Source organism: Micromys minutus (genome assembly GCF_963924665.1).
Source record: "Micromys minutus genome assembly, chromosome: 11".
In the NCBI taxonomy this organism is placed as follows: Eukaryota; Metazoa; Chordata; class Mammalia; order Rodentia; family Muridae; genus Micromys; species Micromys minutus.
In genome coordinates this window covers 27,910,677-27,931,101 of record NC_137980.1, presented here as the reverse complement: position 1 = coordinate 27,931,101, position 20,425 = coordinate 27,910,677, and the positions used below count along the sequence as shown (strand labels likewise).

The 20,425-nt window shown below is 41.6% G+C and overlaps 1 protein-coding gene across 4 annotated transcripts in view; it reads left to right on the top strand.

Moving 5' to 3' along the window:
• Nucleotides 1–20,425, top strand: part of ARHGAP24 (Rho GTPase activating protein 24) — a gene marked incomplete at its 5' end in the record, with an annotated part of 368,413 nt that overhangs the window by 245,571 nt on the left and 102,417 nt on the right. The window contains one exon of one of the 4 annotated variants that reach the window (XM_080924808.1): nucleotides 4,716–4,855. The exons of the other annotated variants lie outside the window; for them this stretch is intronic. Of the gene's footprint in view, nucleotides 1–4,715; nucleotides 4,856–20,425 lie in introns of those variants that run through there. 4 annotated transcript variants of the gene reach the window in all.

Here is a 20,425-nt window from a genome sequence, read left to right as displayed (position 1 = left end):
CCTGTCAGTCACAGACCCGTGAGGATGAAGAGCAAGCACCCTACAGGGTCCTGAACTGTGATGCTCAGCAGGTTGAATGTGTCAAGTGTTTCAGTTTATGCTACTCCAAAACTGCAGTGTTTACTGAGCCATGGGCCAACTTTATCCACGTGGAAAGCCATGAAGGACTTCAGGCTGAACGCCTGGAAGGCCCATGTGAAACTGCAACATTACCACAGAGAGAAACTGAGGCAGGGGACACAAGAGAACGAAGCAATGAGATGTGCTTCTCTCTCCTCGCCCAGATTCTCACTGCTTTCTTCTTTAGGTTTTCACTGTTTCGTTCGAGTTTCTTTTCAAACTATTATTCTAAAGTCAGCATCTCTGATACAAGAGAGAAAAATGAAGGCTGTAAGAGAAAGACAGAGAGGATGTGATTGTGGGTTTGGAGGTTGTTTTGTTGGTATTGTTATTTTGGTTTAGTTTGGTTTGATTTGGGCTATGATAATTCTTTTAGGTAGTTATTAGTCTATAAATCAAGGTATCAAACAGGGCATTATAAGTAAATACAGTGGACTATATACTCTCTTTATTTTTAATTTTCCGAATTAAGAAACAATTAAAACTTGTGTCAGTGGATTTTATTTAAATGATTACTTGACTAGATTTATTTTTTAATTATGTTTTATGCTTCTTTGTTTGAAAGGGAATGTTTTAGAGATGAGGAGAGAAAATAGTTTTTTCCCCATTTAATGTATGTTGTATATGTCAAGATAGGCATCACGGCACCTTAACTTATAAAAATTCAACTCTTAAGTGAAATCTGCCATCTCCAGAGTAAGAACTAAAGTAAATATTTTAGGTTCAGTAACAAGGCCAGAAAGCCCAGAGAGGAAGAGTTCTTTACTGATATTACTATTGGATATATAAGATGTCACAGGTAATTTTGTTGTTGTTTTTGTCAGTTGGTTTTGTTTTTTTTGAGATATGTTCTTCTTTAGCTAGGCAGTCTTCAAACTCAGAATGTAGCCAAGAAAGACCTTAAATGCCTGATCCTCATGCCTCTGGCTTCCAAGTCTAGCATCACAGAGGAGCACCTGGCACTTGGCTTTGTATTGTTCTATAATGCAGAATTTAACTTGCAAAAACCCTTAAACTGAAGTTCATGTTCTTGTTCTTTTCCTCTACAATTAAGTTATGTACCATTTATTTGCATTATTGTATTGTTTCTTTCTTAGCCAATGGCCAAGGAGGATGAGGATGGCCCCTGTCTGTAACTGCAGTATCCAAAACAACATGATTGCATTAGTCAGATGTTTCAATGTAAGATCTTCCAGGTTAAACTGAGGGAGAAGGAGGGGCCTAGTTTTATGAAAGCTATTGGGCTTTATTATTTGTAGATGTCTTTTGTTTGTTTGATTGATTGATTGTTTTAAATCAGAGACATTGTATCACCAGGCAAACTCAGAGAAGACTACATTGGGTGCAAACAGATGAATGGTAGAAACAACCTACAACCTGGGGCCAGGTGGGAACATGGCTGTTTGCTGGGAGATGCTACTGAGGCATGCCATAGTTGGCACTGGCCCCAAGCATGTGAACATCACACAAAGGGCTGCACTTCATACCCTGCTCCAGCTTTTCAGTGAACTTCAGTGGAACAAACTTGGCATCTCATTAACATCCTCAGACCCAAGATAACTGAAATTTTGATTCTTCTTCTTAGCTTAACACTACGGTTGGCATAAATCAGTAGTCATCTTACATGTATGTTAAGTGTGCCAATAAGAGAGTGGCTTGTGTCACTCCTCTGGAGTTCCTGGAGGTCTCATAATTTAAAGACATTAAAGCCAAGAAAGTGTATTTGTTGTGTGTTGAAGGCAGAGTCCCATTGTATCAGAGAGAAAATGTCTGAGCTTTTTTCTTTAATTTGCTGGCAGACAAGACCCTACTAAAACTACAGAAGAAATGTTGATACGTACTATCAAGCTACAGAAAGAATATTGACACATAATATCAAAACTTATTCATGGGATAAAGGGTGGGGGTATGGCTCATCCTTTTAGAGAAGGTATTATTCTTGCAGAGAGCTGTTTTTCAGGGCTCCTGTTGGGCCAATCAAAACCACCTGTAGCCTCAGTTGCTTGAGCTCTGGCGCCCTCTTATGGCCTCTGTGGGAACCACACTCAGTATGTGCCTGCATACAGACATGCACACACACATACACATAAATAGTTACATATAAAGGAAACCTAAAAATCAGATCTGTATCTTGCAAATAGTTCAATGCTGAAAAATATCAAAGTGTATTTTTCTTAAAATCATAGCACCTCATGTAAGTTGAATTGCCTTGTAAATACAATGAAGAAAATTTCTTGTTAAGTTGCATTTTCACCTTCACACTGTATAAAAACCAGAATTAATCTCTCTGAGAAAGTTATAAGTTAACTGATTTGTCCAGGCTATGGGAACTCTGGGTCATGAAATACTTGGCTGTAATTTAAACTTGCAGTAATCACTAGTTAACGGTGTGCAGGCTAATTATTCTCATTCCTGAAAGGGATAATAGCAGCTACCTCCTAGGGTTATTATAAGAGTTAATGGAGGTAACATTCCTTCCTTAAGCCTCTGAGGCGTGTGTATTTCATAGGACACAGATGGCCACATTATTGGTTCATTTCTTGCTTCTTTCCTGTCTCCCTCCTCTATGTCTCCCACAACCTAAGTTCTAAATAATACGCAAGTTATTGTGAGAACATTAGCATTAATGCCCAGATGCATGTGTTACTGTGTTAACTCAACAGTGAACTTGACATTCCATGTCCAAACTTTCCCCTTCATTAACTGTCTTCTCTAACCCCCACCCACAAGAGTCCACCAGGATACAGTGGTTAATGATGAAACCTGTCTTGCACATGGGCAAAACAGAGTTTCAGCTGGTCTGGTTCATTCTCCCTCAGAGCCTAGATGGAGGTCATGTGGCTCACAATTAGCTCACTCTGGCCATACGGTGACTGCCGTCAAGACTTTCCACAAAGAGGACAGCAGTTCAATAAAACCTTTAACTCTATTTATAGCCTACTCGAAGCAATCTCTCCCCATAGAGCCCAGGGAGTCCTAAGAAATGGCCATCCATTCACAGGCCACAGCACGCAGCAGGGCACTTGGAGGGAGGGAAAAGGCAGCTAAGTGCCCTTTCCCCAGGATTCCACAATATACAAAGCATCTTGACCCGCATTGTTCCGGTTCACCCTCACCAGCCCAGGAAGTAGACAAAGCAGATGCTGGCTACAAAAGCCTGCTTTATTCTTCAGGATTCTGATGCCTCAAGATAATACACAGCAGGTGAACAGAAGCGGGAGGTGGGGAGGAGGCTACAGGGTGGGGCTAGTCTCCAATTCATGGGATTGTTGTATAGCTCAGTAATTAATTATTTGCCTGTAGGAAAAACCATGTGACAGTTACATCAAACATTTAAAAAGCCTAATTTCACTCCTACCTCATCTTAAAAACATAAAATTATGAAAATGGAAAATTGGAAACCATCAATTGGGAATCATCACTGATATTTACACGCCTGCTTGTCGCCTGTCAGTGTGAAAATATGTGTGTAAGTCAAGACCCCTCTTGAAAAGGAATGGTAGGAATCTTTACGAGAAATTTTCAGTTGATTCTGTCAGTGTTGTAAAAGCCGACATCATTACTATCCCTTTAGCATGGGAGATGGTTGCGTAACCCCACTGTGTGCCCCAAATAAAGGCTTACTGTGAGTTAGTATGGATCAAAAAAAGATAATTTTCTCTTAAAGGCATTATTTCATTCGGGCATGTGTTTTCACTGTATTGGATCCCTCTTAAACTTGGTTGCCTGGAAAATACCATCAAAACCTTTATAGCAGGAAAAAAATAAATAGAGATGTCTAGTTAATTAGCTACACTGATGCATGCCTGCCAGTGGTGTGTGTGGGTGTGTGTGTGGGTGTGAGAGAGAGACAGACAGAGACAGACAGACACACACACACACACACACACACAGAGAGAGAGAGAGAGAGAGAGAGAGAGAGAGAGAGCTCCTTGCGTGAAGCATGCCCCTGGGCTGGCGATTGGCTCGATGCCATTTCAGAATCTCAGCTTCACTGTTCTCTGACCTCCTATTGCCCCAGCTCTGATTTATGGGCCATAGATGCTATCCAAAGGCAAGGTGTCTGGAGTTTAGGGTCTTCACTTCACGGCTCCTCCTATTCCCCCGTTCCTGCCCCTTCTGCTTATATTCACCTTGTTGTAACCTTGCAGAACTCAGCAGTTTTTACCTGGGCTCAATAGCTGGGGACTCCACTGGAGCAGAGAGAGAGAGAGAGAGAGAGAGAGAGAGAGAGAGAGAGAGAGAGAGAGAGACAGAACGCCTGGTTTCCATTCCTGGGTGATGGAGTCATGGGAGAAACTGCTTTGAGCAAACAGAGTGGGACCTGAGCCGCTCGAATGCACTAAGCCGCTCAGGCCAGAGCAGCTGCTGTCTCTCCCAGCCTGCATCTGTCACTGACCACTGAAGTGTGTGCGAGGTGAGAGCGGGTTGTTGTTGTTTTTTATTTGGAGACAAATTGCCAGGTATTGCTGTTGATTATGCTTCATAATTGGGGGGGTCAGCATATCACCACAAATTTAAGTTGTGTGGCTTTATTTATGCCCGTTTGCCATCAAAGGCTGTGCAGCTCCCCACAGACTGCGTCCGAATCGTAGCAACAGATGGGACGTGGGCTGTTCTTCCTCCCTACACTGTGGCGCTCATCCAGTGTTGTCTCCTTGAGTCCTTCGCTTAACCGCTGCTACCAAGTGTCATCGCTGTTCTTCCCTGAGAGGCGTGGGAAACTGCTTTAGGTGTGAGTCTGAAATACTGTTCTTTAAGTTCATGATGTGATGTGTTCTTTTGTTTACCCACATTCGAAGCACTGAAACTTTCTAAAGTGAAGACTCGAAGACAGAAATAGTGTGGGGTTTCTATGTATTTGCTTATCAAAATGAAACTACTTGGTCATCTGTGTGTGTGTGTGTGTGTGTGTGTGTATGTGTGTGTGCATGTTGTATGAGTTTAAAATATTTCAGAACTAAAAAAAAACATAATTCTTATCCTCTGACATGCTTCTAATTAACCTAACAGCATGTAAGCTGTTTTATGAGTATATCTAAATTGTACAAATTCAAGGTTTGTGTCGTAGATAACACACATATTGTACGAGCTTGTGAAAGTATGTGGGAACGCAGCACACATTCCGAGTCCTAACAACAGGAACTAAACCATTTTCTTGGGTAAACAGATGTCCCTTAATCCTTAGCCACTTCAGCATGTTAGGTACTAAACCAAACTTACAAAACTCGTGAAGGTGTACGGTTGTGCGGTGGCTAAATAAATAAATGGAGCGTATATTCAGTCACGAGTCACAGTTCAGAAAAGGGAAAGTATAGCATTTAGGGTTTGTCTAAGTAGGATTAGAAAAAAATTAGGAAGGCTAATTAGGAAAGGGCACTGTACTAACTGAAGAACAACTAGAAAAGGCCAGTGAAGCTCCCTACCTCTTCAGATGTTGTGTTTCTAACTGAAAGAACAATGTCATTCCTAAGGGAATTTGGGGTCAGCAGAAAAGAAGCCAAGAACAGACATTTTTAATAAAATATGCTGTCACCCTGTGGAATGTGTTTGCACTACTTAAGTAGGAATCTGGTACACAGGGTAAGACAATTGACACAGTACCTCCAAGTGTTCTTTAGAATTAGTTTCCATATAGGTGGACTTGGAACATGAATAAAGTGAATGGGTTTAATTAAAATTCAGTTCATACGAAAGTCACTTAAAACAATCAACAAGTAATGTGTAATATCAAAATGGTTGGTTCTCCTGCTGTTGGTTTAGCAGGGACGTTTGAGAACCCCCAAGCTAGAATGTCACCTGGTTCTACACACATAGGGAGTGCTTCAAAACTTGAGAGCTAGGCTCATGGTTTGTTTCAGAACCTGAGATGCTATGCAGTGATTCACAGGAATAACCTGCACATCGGTGAGAAGTCAGTAATGTTTTATCCATTAAGAAGAACCCTAACTTTTCAGAGGTTGGGTGAGCTGCTCACCGCCTCTGAGAAAACATATTTGTTTATGCAGTTTGGGAGTTAAAACTGAGGGCTTTTGGAGTGTTATGAAGCATTTAACAACTGGTTTCCAGCCTTATTTGTCTTAAATTCAATGTCTTCTGAGGGAGAAGAAAGGGTGGTCTTCAGAAGACACACACAGATTGTAACTGAGGTTATCATCACAGGAGGTATCTAAGAAACTGGTGGTTCTTTTTAAAAATGCCTAGAATCATGACTACAGCTTGGGTTTGGTTTTTGCTGTTATTGTTGCTGTTTAGAATTTTGGCATATTTGTATATGTATGACATTCCTTGGGTACAGGACTCGGGTCTAGCCATGATGGGCATTTTGCTTTCATGGGTACTTTATGTTTAAATGACGTGGAGGTAATTGCACACATATTCTTAGGGCCTGGGCTTGAGAGCAGTTTGTCCTTGAAGGCCAGGACTGATATTTCCCACTTGTGGTATTAGGTCAGTGTTCAAGAAGCAACACCAGAGAGAAGTTTGGAGTTGGGATTTAGAAATTGGAGGTGTGTATCTATATATATAATGATCAGCACAATTCCCATTTAAATATTTGAATTATTGCTACTAGACAGGCTTAGAAAAGAGACTTATCTTTCCACAGATACAATTTTAAAGAAAATGCCAATTATCACTTAAATGTAAACTCTGTTCCATAACCCAAATGTTGACATCAATGCAGGGTTTCAGGAATCAAGACTCTGGGCCATAGCTCTGGTATGCAGGGCCAGCTTAGCACTTGAGGCCTTATGCTCAATCCCTAAGACCCACCACCACACACGGACAGACTCTTACCACCAAAAGGTCACTGAGACATGTAATTATGACTCCATGATATTTCTACTGAGCATGGTCAATCTTCACAAAGAAATCATTATATAGCATCCAATGGAATACTGGGTTTTAAGAGAATTCCCAAGAATTATACTTCAGTATTTTTGACATCAATGAAAACATACTCTTTGGTGGAACATTTTAAAAATCACCATGCTTTTTATGTCTTGATAATGATGTATTAAACACACATTTCTTGCAGCTCTTAGTCTCATGAGAAACAGAGCCTATGACAGGAGTCATTGGATCATGCCAGTATGTCCAGAGATATTATTTTTTCTAAAGAACCATCTTCTTTTGCTTCTAAGTTCTCTTACTGATTTACCCCCTAGTGTCAATCAATACTGTAAGCCACTGAAAGAACTGATGAGCAATGAATCCTCTTTATTAAATGACCTGAATGTATTTAATACCCCTATAGCTATTTATCATTTGAGCTAGATCTCAACAGTCAACATTTCCAAATGAGGGTTCTAGTCTCCCTTCAATTAGGCTGGAATTTCTATAGAGAATGATTTCTGTGTAAATTCATCACTCGGTTTTGGTTTAAACAATCATTTGGAATGGTAGGTATTCAGAAAATATTCATAAGCGAAAGTAAATAAATAACCCAACCAAACATTGGGTTAAAATTGTCTAAAGGTTTAGTACAAACCTTTTATGTTTTCAGCTTAGTTTTCATAAACAAATTCAAGAGACAATATCAAAATAATGTTGATTTTTCTGACCCAACAAAAGCATTGCTCCTCATCACACACCAGCACCCCCAGCCAGCTGCACCTAGGCCAGCAAGCATATCATGTGTCAAGACGTGTATATAGTTAGAGATTCAGCTTTTACCTGACCTGGCAAAGTGTCATTGCAATGTTCCTGCTTCTGTCTGCCCATGGGCATTAAGGGGTGGAACTGAACACTTAGCGTAAAAACAGGGTAAATTAACATTTCCACTCCTGCTTTGACCAATGAGAACCCCAGAATCATGACAATCACGAAATATATTTTTACAAAGAAGAAAACACATTTCTTGTATGAATGGAAATGGAATGCCTTAACTTGCTGTTTTATTTTTCCACTCCAGGGACAAAGTGGTGTCTCCTGCTGGAATTTAGTGTAAATAAATTATTAGTGAAATCCTAATAATGTAGGATATCAAAGGCAGGGGAAAGGAAGAGTCCATATAAAAAGGGTCAAAAACTGGTACAGGGACCCACTTGTAAAAGAAAAAGAAAAGTATGTGATACACAAAAATCAGTCTACAGGAGTCAAAGCCATAAAATGGGAAGCAGAGAGAATTACAGGTGTTGCTTTTAGCATGACTGTCTGCATAGGCAGAAGCTATACAGTATCTCCAATCTGCCACAAGCAAGGTGGGGGCACTCTGCTGTAGCAGAAATGAGGTCTCCACATGGCCTTCTCCTGTGCAGATGCCCCAGTGTTCCCTTGTCACATTCAGGCTCCCCAGGAGCAAACGGTGAAGGGGTGGCTACACTGTGTGCTTTATACTAGACCCACATGTTAGATCGAAAGCCAGAGACTTTTCTTGATCATTCCGTTCTTGATTTCTAGGTTCCTTACTTGGCTGAGACCTCCCAGTGGGGTTTTCATGACTCTGATCTGGAATTCTCATGGTTGGGATAATGGAATGGGGAGTTGTGAGTTGTGTGTGGGCCCTCCAGAGTTATGAGGCTGGGCTGCACTGAACCCCAAGCAAGTAAGGATTCAGAGCAATCAAGATGGTAAACCTCAGCTGAAAAGGCTTTCTTTCATCAGAGACTGTGATTTCTCATTTTCACTTCCTGTTCTCCCAGATGATGTCCTTATCCTGGAATTCACTCTAGTTACCCACCTTCCCCATCGCCCCTCTTCCCTACCCCACCATGACCCTCCTACAACATCTCTTACCATATTCTCCCTGGTCACAGAAACACATCAGTCACGCTCAGCTCCCCATCCTGGCAACCTGGTTATAGCAATGTGCAATGTTCCTAGCAACAGATTAAGGCAAATTCACAGAACTTCAAAAGCTGCAGCCACTAAAGCAAGCCACCAAGTCATGGTTGGAATTTCTGCCTGTGGGTTTGTATTAGCTAAGAAACCCATATGTGTTTTTTCAACATTTTCAAGTTTATCTTTAATTAAAACTTGGGAGATACAATCACTTTCAGAAGCAATCACTCATAAAATTAGCAAAAATTGTTAGACACGAGGGTCAGGTGTGTGTGTGTGTGTGTGTGTGTGTGTGTATGTGTGTGTGTGTGTGTGTGTGTGTGCATGCACTAAAATATCTGCATGGAACACTTAGAGCTCACTGGATGTTAGCAAAGCTCTATTATGAGCAATAAACATAGAAAACGAGGGGGCTAGGCCTCCTGTATGACCCTTGAATGAGCCGTTGGGTGGTAAGTGACTTAATCTTTGTGGGCCTATGTCTTACATCTGTACAATTAGCCTAAGCCATAATTAGCTGTATATCTACTTCCCACAGTAGACAGAAAGTTAACTGGCAGATGGCAATATTTTAACAAATGGATTACCAGGATTTGATGGACATATAAATGTTTCCAAGTGGATGGGAAGATAAGGACAGGCAGTGATTATTAGAGAGAGCAAAGGGAATGAGTAGAAAATGAAGAGGGAGTACATGGTGATCAGAGAACAGGCGTCTTATTACCAGTGACTTCAGACAGCAGCGCTGACACAGTAGCACACTCAGAAGAGACACTCACCTGTGTTGCATGATGAATATGTAAGAAAAAAGAGGCAGGGGGATGAGGAAAAAGAAAGTGCATGGGAGTCTTTTAAAACACCACCAAGATGTCTCATCTGAACTCTCTGGGTTATATTTATCAGTGTTCAAAGGTCCCCATGATTCCCCACCCCCCCCCACTCCCAGCACAAGGCCCCACCAAATAGTGAAGCTTTGGCATGCTGATGACAGGAATGCATCATCCATCCATAAGGAGAAAAAAGAAAGACACTCAATGTGCTTTGAACACACAGAATGTGTTACACCTGCTAAATCAAAGGGAAAGGAAATGAAGTCTGAGGTTTCTGGCGGAAATCAAGGGGTGAACATGAACCCCAAATTACAAGACTATTTGTCAGGGACAAATACTGATTGTTCCTCAGTTTGTGATATGTTTGTTTCGGTGGTTCTTGCTCACTAATAGAAATATCTTCTCTGTGTGAAAGCCCAGACTTCCCCCCAGATTATAAATGCTCCATCAGAATGGTAGTGGCCACCGTTAGGGAAGGACTGAGAAGATGCAAATGAACTTGATTCTGAAGTATACTGGCCAAATATCAGAAGTCAGGTCTGCTCTTGCCCTTTATTAAGTTTACATTCGTATTTTTATTCATCTAAAAGCAGAAGTATTCACATGGTCCAGGCCAATGCCTAACACAGCCCTTGAGGAGAAACGGGAAGATCATGAGTTCAAGACTAGCTTGAGGAAGTTTGATGCTAGCCTGAGCTACATAAGGCACTATCTGAAAACAGAAAACAAATAATAGGTCAAATAACAGCCCATAATACTCCAGGTGTTAGCCATTGGGGTCTTTTGAGGACTGTATTTATTGTGATTCTGACTTGCAGAACTTCATTATTGAGCTGATGAGATTAATTTAATATCGCCTCTTCTTCCTCCTCTTTTCCTTCTCCTTTTCTTTCTCTTCTTCTTCTTTATCCTCCTTCTCTTCTACTTTATCCTCCCCCTCTTTTTCCTCTTCCTCCTTTCCCCCCTTTCCTTCTCATCTTCCTTCTTCTATTTTTCTTCATTGAGACAAGATCTCATGTATTCCAGGCTGACCTCAGGTTCATTATTTAGACCAAGAATAACCTTCAACTTCTGATCTTCCAGCATCCATCTGTTGCATGATGGGATTGTAGGCCCCTTTGACCAGGCCCTTTATGTAGTACTGGCTGTTTATGTAGAATTTGAAACTAGAGCTTTGTGAGACTTGCCAAGCACTCTACCAGCTGAGCCACATCTCCAGAGCTCTTGCCTATCTCTTAACAAATGCATCCTTATAAATTTTCTTACTAACTCTAGTGGTGTGATCATCATAAAGCGAGCTTCGTTTCTTTATGGAATGACTCCAAAGAAAAGTTATTAACATAATTCTCAAATAATCTATAGGGATTCTCACATAATTCTCAAATAAAAGGTGCAGGAAGGATAGAATTAAAAGGATGAAATTAAAGGGATGATTCTATACAGGCACAGTTTTGAATGAATTACAGAGGCCAAATGTGACTGAAGAAAAGAAATGATGCAGTGAGACTCTCTCCCAGCCTCTGGATGAACACTCATGCTCTCCTTAGTTGAGGGAGGCCGTTTTCACCCTGTGTCCCTTCAAGTCACCTTCCCCATATGCATCTGTCTGTGTCTAAATCTCTCATTTTTGATAAGAACACCAGACTTATGGCATTTGCATGTTTGAAAGTGACTGAAAAGACATAGCAAAGCCCTGGATTAGTTCTTCTTTGCTGCCCTGCAGCAGGCTGCCCTTGCCAAAAATTGCAGGTCAGATGGAAGCTGTGGTTATAATGGTCACGTGATGACAGACACATAAGAGTTTAAAATTAAAGAGACTGAGCTAAACTTTGCCACAAGTCATCTTGTGCAAGATCTTATAATAGCAGGAGAACAAATTCATTGTTACAAGAGGAGGTCAAAAGTAAGGCTCCCATCCGGTGGAACTTTGGTGAGACACATGCTTAGGCCACAAGAGCAAATTATGAGGAGGGGTCTGCTCCCCCAAGACTCAGAACATCAGAAACACACAATGTACTTTATACTCTGATCCTAGGGGGAAAAAACATTATGCTGTGCATGATATAGCAAATGAATTCCCTGTGTATGAATGACGCTTTGGGATAGAAAACTGGATGCTCGTCTCTTGTGTGACCACTGGGGTTCAGGACTGTTGCACTGTCCATGAATTCAATAGGAGAAACACTGTAGAAGATTTAACAACCCTTCTTTGAATGTTGTGTTGATTAGAAGGAGTGACGACCACATGTGCCAGCCACTTTCCTACATGCTCTCCACACCCAAACCCTTTTATTTCTTACCAGAGTGCTATAAATAACGGGTAAAGAAATGTGGGCCATTGAGGAAGTTGAGACAGAGGCTAACCAGACTCCAGTCAACTCTTGGCTGACTCAGAGCTCAAATCCGATCTCCTAGCTTGTGGCTTAACCACAATGGATGCCGGTTCCCAAGAGAGAACCGACCTTCCTGAATCTGTCCTTAGAACCCCCAAAATAACCGGGCTGAAATGTGTGATTTACAAAGCTTTCATTGGAGTTATCTTTTTTCAGATAAGTGGTACCCCTGCCTGTGACTTCATTGGAGATATCCTTCCTTGAGCATGGGCAATGTGTTTTGAGGCACATTCTATTTTAGGTTCAACCCGATGAGCAGCCGTCATAGCTTTTGTGCCCCACCTCGCAGCCTCGCCTTGGACCTGCTTGCTTTTGTTCCCTCTCCCTGGCAGGTTTTCTGCTCACCCTTTCCTTGATGCCTTCCGCTCTGCTGAGCCCGGCCATGTTATTCTCTGCTGAGATTCTGAACTGTTTGAAGTTCTCACAGACAGCATAAGTCACTTGCAGCAACCTGACCAGTGTTCCCGATGTTTCCATGAACAATTAGCTTAGAACATCACTAGTGAATGTTTGATTCCTACTTGGTTGCAGAAGGAAGGAAAACGTGACAATGAGCTAAAACTAGCAGCCATCCCATTATTTTTTAGAACAGTAATGACGCATAAAAAAATCAATAAAATTAATTTCGCAAATTATATCAAACAATAAAAGTCATAATTTAGAGTGTATAATTCTTAACATACTCCTTACCTTGAAGAATCTTATTCAAAGCAGAATATATATCAGTATCAATGTATATATTGATCTGAATTATGTGCCAGAATATGTAAACTGCTTATTGCTCAGCTATTTTTACGTTTATCAGTACTGTTTACTCAAAGTTGAATCTCCCAACAGCATTTATGTTTGCATTTAAATTATTATGCATATAACTTATTACTGAATATAAAGCATTAATCCAACACACACACACACACACACAGACACACACACACACACACACACACACACACACACCATTGTATAATACTTTAGGCTTTAAAAAAAAAGATATTACAGCGATGCTTTGAACTGAAGATGGCTTGGAAAGTACCAAGTGCCTGTCAGAATAAATTGTCACTCATGTGACAGGTGAGATTGAGTGAAACAGCAGAGAAACACATGTGGATCAAACTGACACTCACTACTTTAATACTATGCACTAAAGCAACTTCAAGATAAGGTTTTCATTTTGACTTACAGTCTGTTATAGCATGGAGGCATAGTAGCAGTGGCTAGGGGTGGGGGCACAGGAAGCTAAGAGGCAGAGTCTTCAGCTACATAGAGAGAGACAGAGAGAGAAAGAGAGGGAAAGAGAGTGACAAAGAGAGACAGAGAGAGACAGAGAGGGAGAGCACACTGGAGTAGGGTGGGCTGCCCTCCCCCAGAGCCCTCCCCAGCACCATGCTTCCTCTAACAAGGCTCTACCTCCAAATGGAGTTGAAAATTCCTCAAATAATACCACCTTCTAAGGACAGGCAGTCTGAAAGCTGCTCCTCCAGAGGACATTTTCTTTTAAACCACAGCACTAGGTAAACCTTAACATTAAAACATACTTAAGTTAACTGGTTCCAACTTCACAATTTCTTGAGAGACCCAAGCAATAGTTTTCTGAGCTGTGTTTTAAATCTTGTCTCCAAGAACAAAGGATGTATAAATGAGAGCTATGAAGAAGAAATGAGGTTTAGGGAGGGTGGGGCCTTTTGTCTTCTCTGGTCTGATGCCCATGTGGTCCTGTGGCTCTGCAGTTGACCTGTGCCGTTCTCATTCCTTGTTATTTGTGTCAAATGACTCACTTATCACTCATTACTGCTGTGACTATGAGGTGTGGAATATTCAGTGGGACTGGGTTTGGAGTCTGGGTTCTATATTTAAAAAGAAAACATGGCGTTTTCAAAGTAGAAGGTTGTGGATGACCGATCACGGAGATGCTTCCTGTGCTGAACGGACACTCCTGAAATACAGCTCCTCCAAATTAAACTCCAATTCACGTTTTTAGCATTGTGACACAACCTGTTGGTAATGGCTTTGAAGCTGGCTTAGAATCATTTACCTTGTCACCCATTGGCAGTTCATTCATATTACAAATCTCATGGGTGAAGGGCGCAAGCAGATGGAAAACTAAATCAATTACCCAAGCAGACAGCATATGGCAATGTATCACACATAAAAGTGCTGATTATCTTAAAGCCTTTGTTCGCTTTGGTCTCTTCTTTTCGGATCTCTAAAGCGTTCTCAAGATCATGAAAATGGAGCTGTCCTTCATTAGATCTACCTGGTCTTTTAAAGTGAGATTCAGAATAATCGTTTGGTAGACTACCTCATTCAGTAGAACACTAGCTTGTTGCCGAATTGAGTTCTGAGCAGTATGAAAAGCCTAAGAGTCTCTGGTGATGGGAAATATCGTTTATGAAACTGTGATTATAGAAATAATGATGGGGAGGAAGGCACAGTAAGGTCATTTCAAGCTGTCATTTTTTAAACAGTTTTGGCAGACAATCTATTCTCAATGACAGGATAAAAGATGGTGTTCCATACGATGCCTGGTAATTCAGTAAAGGGCCTGCCAATTTCTTGCAACTTACTCTTGGAACAGGTTGAGCTGGGGCATGCTCTTAACACATATTCAAGGAGGATAGATAGTTCTTTGTCTCATTTGGGGGCACAGGAGAACTCTCTGAACTAAATCTGGATCAAACCCCAAAATGCAACTCATGTCCTCATTTCTTTTTTTATAATAGGATATTTTATTTATTTACATTTTAAATGTTGTCCCTTTTCCTAGTTTCCCCTCTGCAAACCCTCTATCTCATTCCACCACCCCTCCCCACTTCTATGAGGGTGCTCCCCCAGCCCCCCACCAACTCCTGCCTCATTGCCCTAGCATTCACCTACACTGGAGCACTGAGCCTCCACAAAACCAAATCCATTGATGCCAGATAAGGCCATCCTCTGCTACATATGCAGCTGGAGCCATGGGTCCCTCCATGTGTACTCTTTGGTTGGCATTTTAGTCTCTGGGAGCTCTGGTTTGTTGATATTGTTGTTCTTCCTGTGTGGTTGCAGACCTCTTCAGCTCTGTCAGCTGTTTCCCTAACTTCTTCTTTTGGACACCATGCTCAGTCTGATGGTTGGCTGCAAGCATCTGCATCTGTATCAGCCAGGCTCTGGAAGAGCCTCTCAAGGACCAGCTATACCAGGTTCCTGTCAGCAAACAGTTCTTGGCATCAGCAATAGTGTCTGGATTTGGTGTCTGCAGATGGGATGGATCCCTAAGTGGGGCGGTCTCCGGATGGCCTTTCCTTCAGTCTCTGTTCCACTCTGTTCCTGCATTTCCTTTATACAGGAGAAATTCTGAGTTAATATTTTTAAGAAGGGTGGGTGGCTTCATCCCTCAACTGGGGGGCTGTGCCTAACCTGGATATGGTCTCTACAGGTTCTGTCTCCCCTTTTTTGGGTATTTCAGCTAATGTCATCCCTGTTGGGTCCTTGGAGCCTCTTGCTTTTCTGGCATCTAGGACTTTCAGGTGGCTTTCCCCAGCTCCCCATCCCCCACTGCTACACACCATCTCCTCATGTCTAAGCTGGTTTTGCCCTTTACTCAAATCTCTCTGCTTTTGTAAACATAAAATCGAATGGTTTGTGGTTTTGCTTGTTAGGTGAGAATACTTGGGTTCACTTTTCTGATTCAAAGACAGATTGAAAATTGTGTAACATTAGGGGAAACCTTCCTTACTGACTGGAGGCCACATAACATAGCACCTTGAAGCCTACACTTAGGCACTGGCTACTGAGACTTGGACTCTTTAGCTTTATCACCTATGAAGCACGAATAATCAAATGACCTCATCCGCTAATGATGATTAAAATTTAATTGCTCCCTGCTAATGGAAGTCCAGTGTGTACACTAGACACTCACAAGGACCTAGTTTGCTTTGGTGTTTCACCAAGCACATGTCCAAAGCAACATGGCAAGTCAAGGTGTCAATTTCAGTTTACGGATTTCAGCCCATCATCTCGTAAAATCAGGACGCACATTCAAGCAGGAACGGAAGCATAAACCATTGAGGAGCGCTGCTTCCTGGCTTGCTCACTGGCTCACGCTCAGACAGCTCTGTCTATACACCAAGTTCCACCTGCTTAGCAATGGTGCTAGGCCCACACAAATCCCTCTTACAGCAAGACAATGCCCTTCAGACAGGCCCACAGGTCAACCTGATCCGACTCTTTCAGCAAAGGCTCTGTCTTCCCAGCTGACTCTAGGACGTGTCAAGTCGACCGTAAGAATGAATTGGGTCAGATACTATCACTATATTTTACTTACAGTAGTTTGATTTTTATTTCACTTTGTTATTAAAATTTCTTCTCCCTGTAAAATTAGAGAGGTCCAGTGCGCATAACGCAGATAAAACCGATCATCATCTTGTCAAAGTGGTGACAAGGACTCCTTCTTGTCACCCGAGTGCACCTGTGTACATAGAACATTGGAAAACTGTTCATAGACCTAGCCTTTAGCAGCAGGCTTGTTGGTGTCTTTAGACCAGATAAGGGATGTAGTTCTGAACATTTAAATATCAGTACTAATAAATATGATAGCCTTTGCCATGTACCAGGCAAGTCGCCTTTCTAAGCATTTTCACGAGCCCAATAACTCCACCTTCTTCCCAGGGTTAAGAGCAAACAACACAAGCAAAACTGTGCCCCATAAGCCCTTGGCCACTACAGATGTAATGTAAAGAATACTGTTCCTTTTGAGCTTGTATCTCATGTATGCTATAGAGCAGTGGCCTGGGGTGTGTCACATGCATGCCCCTCCATAGGAATTTTTAATTAGTATAGTAAATGAGCATAAAGAAGTACATTCATCTTCTGCCTGGCCTCATCACCAATATTGAGTGAAGGAATTAATGCCATATTTACTTTACGAGATACAAGAATGCAGATTTTTTTTCCTTTCTATGATATTCTAGTGCAGGCTCTGAAGCCAGGGCATCTAGAGTCAAATCCTGATTCTACTACTCTATCCCTCTGGGAACTCTGAGCATATTAGACTGCAGCTTCCTACGCATTCCCTCTACAGATTACAAAGCGATATTTTACATGCCATAACTCGGTGCTAAGGAGCAGGCAACGTAAAGTACTTTCACATTGTTACAAGATGGTAAGAAAGATCCACTCGGTCTACGAGATGCTCAAAACTGCCCCTTTATCCCAGTGAGGTCTCATCAAGCATGGGGCGAAAAGAAAACAAAGCCATTATTCCACGGCCAGGGATCTGGTGTGACTGAAGAACTGGCAGGCCACATTGTACACACGTCAGCTGTGGTAGAAATTAGTCAATTGTTTATATTGCATTTGTGATGTCTGGGTGACCAGCTGTCTGGAAAAAGAACAGGGCTTCCTTTTTCTGTTTAGTGTAGTGTGCCAGCCGGCTATGGCCTTAGGCGAAGAAGGGAACAACTACAACTTCACACTCACAGTGTGACAAGTGGAACCCCGTGTCTCACTGGATTTCCCACTACCCTCATGGCAGGTTATCTTAACCTTGATGAGCCCAGGGAGCCCCAGGTCAAATGTCAGCAAAAACTCACAATCATGGGTGAGTCTCACTCGAAGGCCAGCATAATGCCAAACTACTGACTGCTATGGATAATATCCTAGTTTCTCACTGTTGACAGGCTGCAGTTAGCAGATAAAATTAAGAATTCTGTGTGAGCACACAACCATATTTACAGTGAGAAGTTTAAAAATTTTACACACAAAAAATCTTTGTTAAGGAATAAGGTATAATTTTTCCCATCAATAATTTACCCAAAAGTCTGTTACATATTGTCTCTATTTTTGTTTGATTCCCCTGTAGTTTACATATAGTTTACATATGTATGCCTTTCCAGTAAGTTAATGAAGGAGAAGAAAATTGTGGTAGGGAAAAATACTAAGTTGCTAGGTCAGACATTTTTAATGAATGAAAAACAAATGTTCTGAGGATCAGAAGCATATTTTCATTATCTATGTTAGTAAGATTTGCATTGTCTATGTGTTAGTAAGATTTGCATTGTCTATGTGTTAGCAAGATTTGCATTGTCTATGTGTTAGTAAGATTTGCATTGTCTGTGTTAGTAAGATTTGCATTGTCTGTATGAATTGGGCTTACAGGGCTGGAGAGATGGCTCAAGCTTAAGAGAATTTACTTCTCCTGCAGAGGACTCAGCTTGAGCTCCCAGCATCTACATGATACTACACGAGCACTTGAAACTCAAGTTCTAGGGGAGCTGACACTTTTCAGGCCTCTGGAAGCACTACAATCACATGAGTCACATACATGCATACATACATACACACATACACACATACATGCAAACAAAACACTCAATATACACCACAGGAAAAAATGAATTTTTAAAAGGAGTTTAACATGAAAAGGGATACACTTACTTGTATAGTACTCAGAGAACATGGAAGGCATCATTGGGATGTTTCCACTGCGCATGTGGAAGATCAGCTTCATGGTACACCGTTTCCGGTATAGGCTAATGCTGCCATTAAAACACTCCATTGTATATCAGTTCTTCTGTTCTCTCTATGCCTAATACTGTCAACAGGCTAGCAGAACTAAAACTTATATAAGTCATGAGAGATGCAAGTTCTTCCCCTGACTGTGATATATAACAATGAAAAGCCAGTACCTACAGTAAGACGCAAATGACAGAAGCTAAGGAAACTCATGACCAGACAATTTGATAATAAAAGTTGTAATTTTGCCCTTTGTGTCTGCTCACCCACTAATTCATTGCAGATTAGAAGGCATTTTAAGCATTTCACTCGTTCACATATGCAGGGCTTTATGCCTAAGAAATGTCGTTTAGAGTGCACTGTGTATAGTACAGAATGAATAAAATCAAGTTTGGATACATTATGACTTACCACCAGGAAATACAATTTTTCCGAAATGAATTTTGTGAACTATCGGGGGCAAGTATCTGTTTACAGACTGATAAGCAAAGCACTGAAATGTAGAAACCGACAGCTAAATGCATAAAACTTTTACCAGTGGGACTTAAAAACCTAACACAAGGCAATTAAATACAACAGACGGCATGTAAAGCCTGCTAAACATAACTCGATCACATGGTTTCAACTTTTCATTGTTTGGGAATATTACAGTGGACCCTGACTTTGTAATTTCCTCATGGAAGATCAAACGAGGCCAGAGAAGCTCAGCAGCAGACCACGTATCTACCACGTATGAGCTCCGGGGTTTGATCCCATCTGTCAGAGTCAAGAACAGGGCTCAGTGAAGTAGAGCATATGACATATAGATTTAAAGCTATGGACCCTCTCTGTGATACAGTTTTCAGTGTCTTTGTTGATGTTAGCATTATTAGTAGCATTAGGGTTTGTCTTAGCTGGGGTTTCTGTCTCTGGGATCAACATTATCAGCAGACATCTTGGGGAGAAAGGTGCTTATTTTTTTAGTTTACACTCTGACCCACTGAGGAAGGAGAGGGCAGGAACCTCAGTAGACCAGGTAAAGGAGCTCTGCCCACCAGCTGGATCCCCATGGCGGGCTAGATGGCACTACCCCCAGTAAGCAGGACCCTCCCCAGTCAATCACAGTTGGGACAACACTCTTCAGACTTGGTTGACCACAGGCCAATTTTATGGAGCCATTTTTCTCAAATAAGATTCCTTCTTCCTGTGTCTAGGTTTGTGTCACATTGACAGAAGCCAGCCAGCACAGCATTTTTAATTGTTCACTATGAAAAAACTGGGGAAGCTTATGAAATAGGGTTGGGGATTTCCTCCTAAGAGGAAAAGCTTCATTGGGAAGCACTGGCAGACCACAATGAACATGGAGTCTCCAGCAGAACCTGCCCCTGGAGGGCGGGGACAAAGGCTGAGTCACTCATCGCCCATAGCCACAGCTCTGTGCCCAGCTGCCCCGAATCCTACACAGCATCAACAAATACTTATAAAGTGAATACAGGAAATGTTTATCCAATTCTCAAAGTACTAACTTGGGCTACTTTAGGGAGGCATTCTGGGTGTACAGAATAAAATCAAAAGGTCTCCTTTGGATCTTTCTAGACAGTGTTGTCAGTTAGAATAAGCCCTCACCCTGACCTCACCAGTGTTTCTACTACTTATCAAGTTAAAATTTAGTAATTTAAGTACTAATTTAAAAGGCTCAATATGTGAATGACTTCCGAGTCACCTTCCCTAAGTGAGCGGCGGACCGCTCCACCCACATCACAGATGAGGTTGTGTGTGAGTCCTACTTTGTGGTGAAGAACTAGCAAGCGTTTGTTGGCGGGAGAC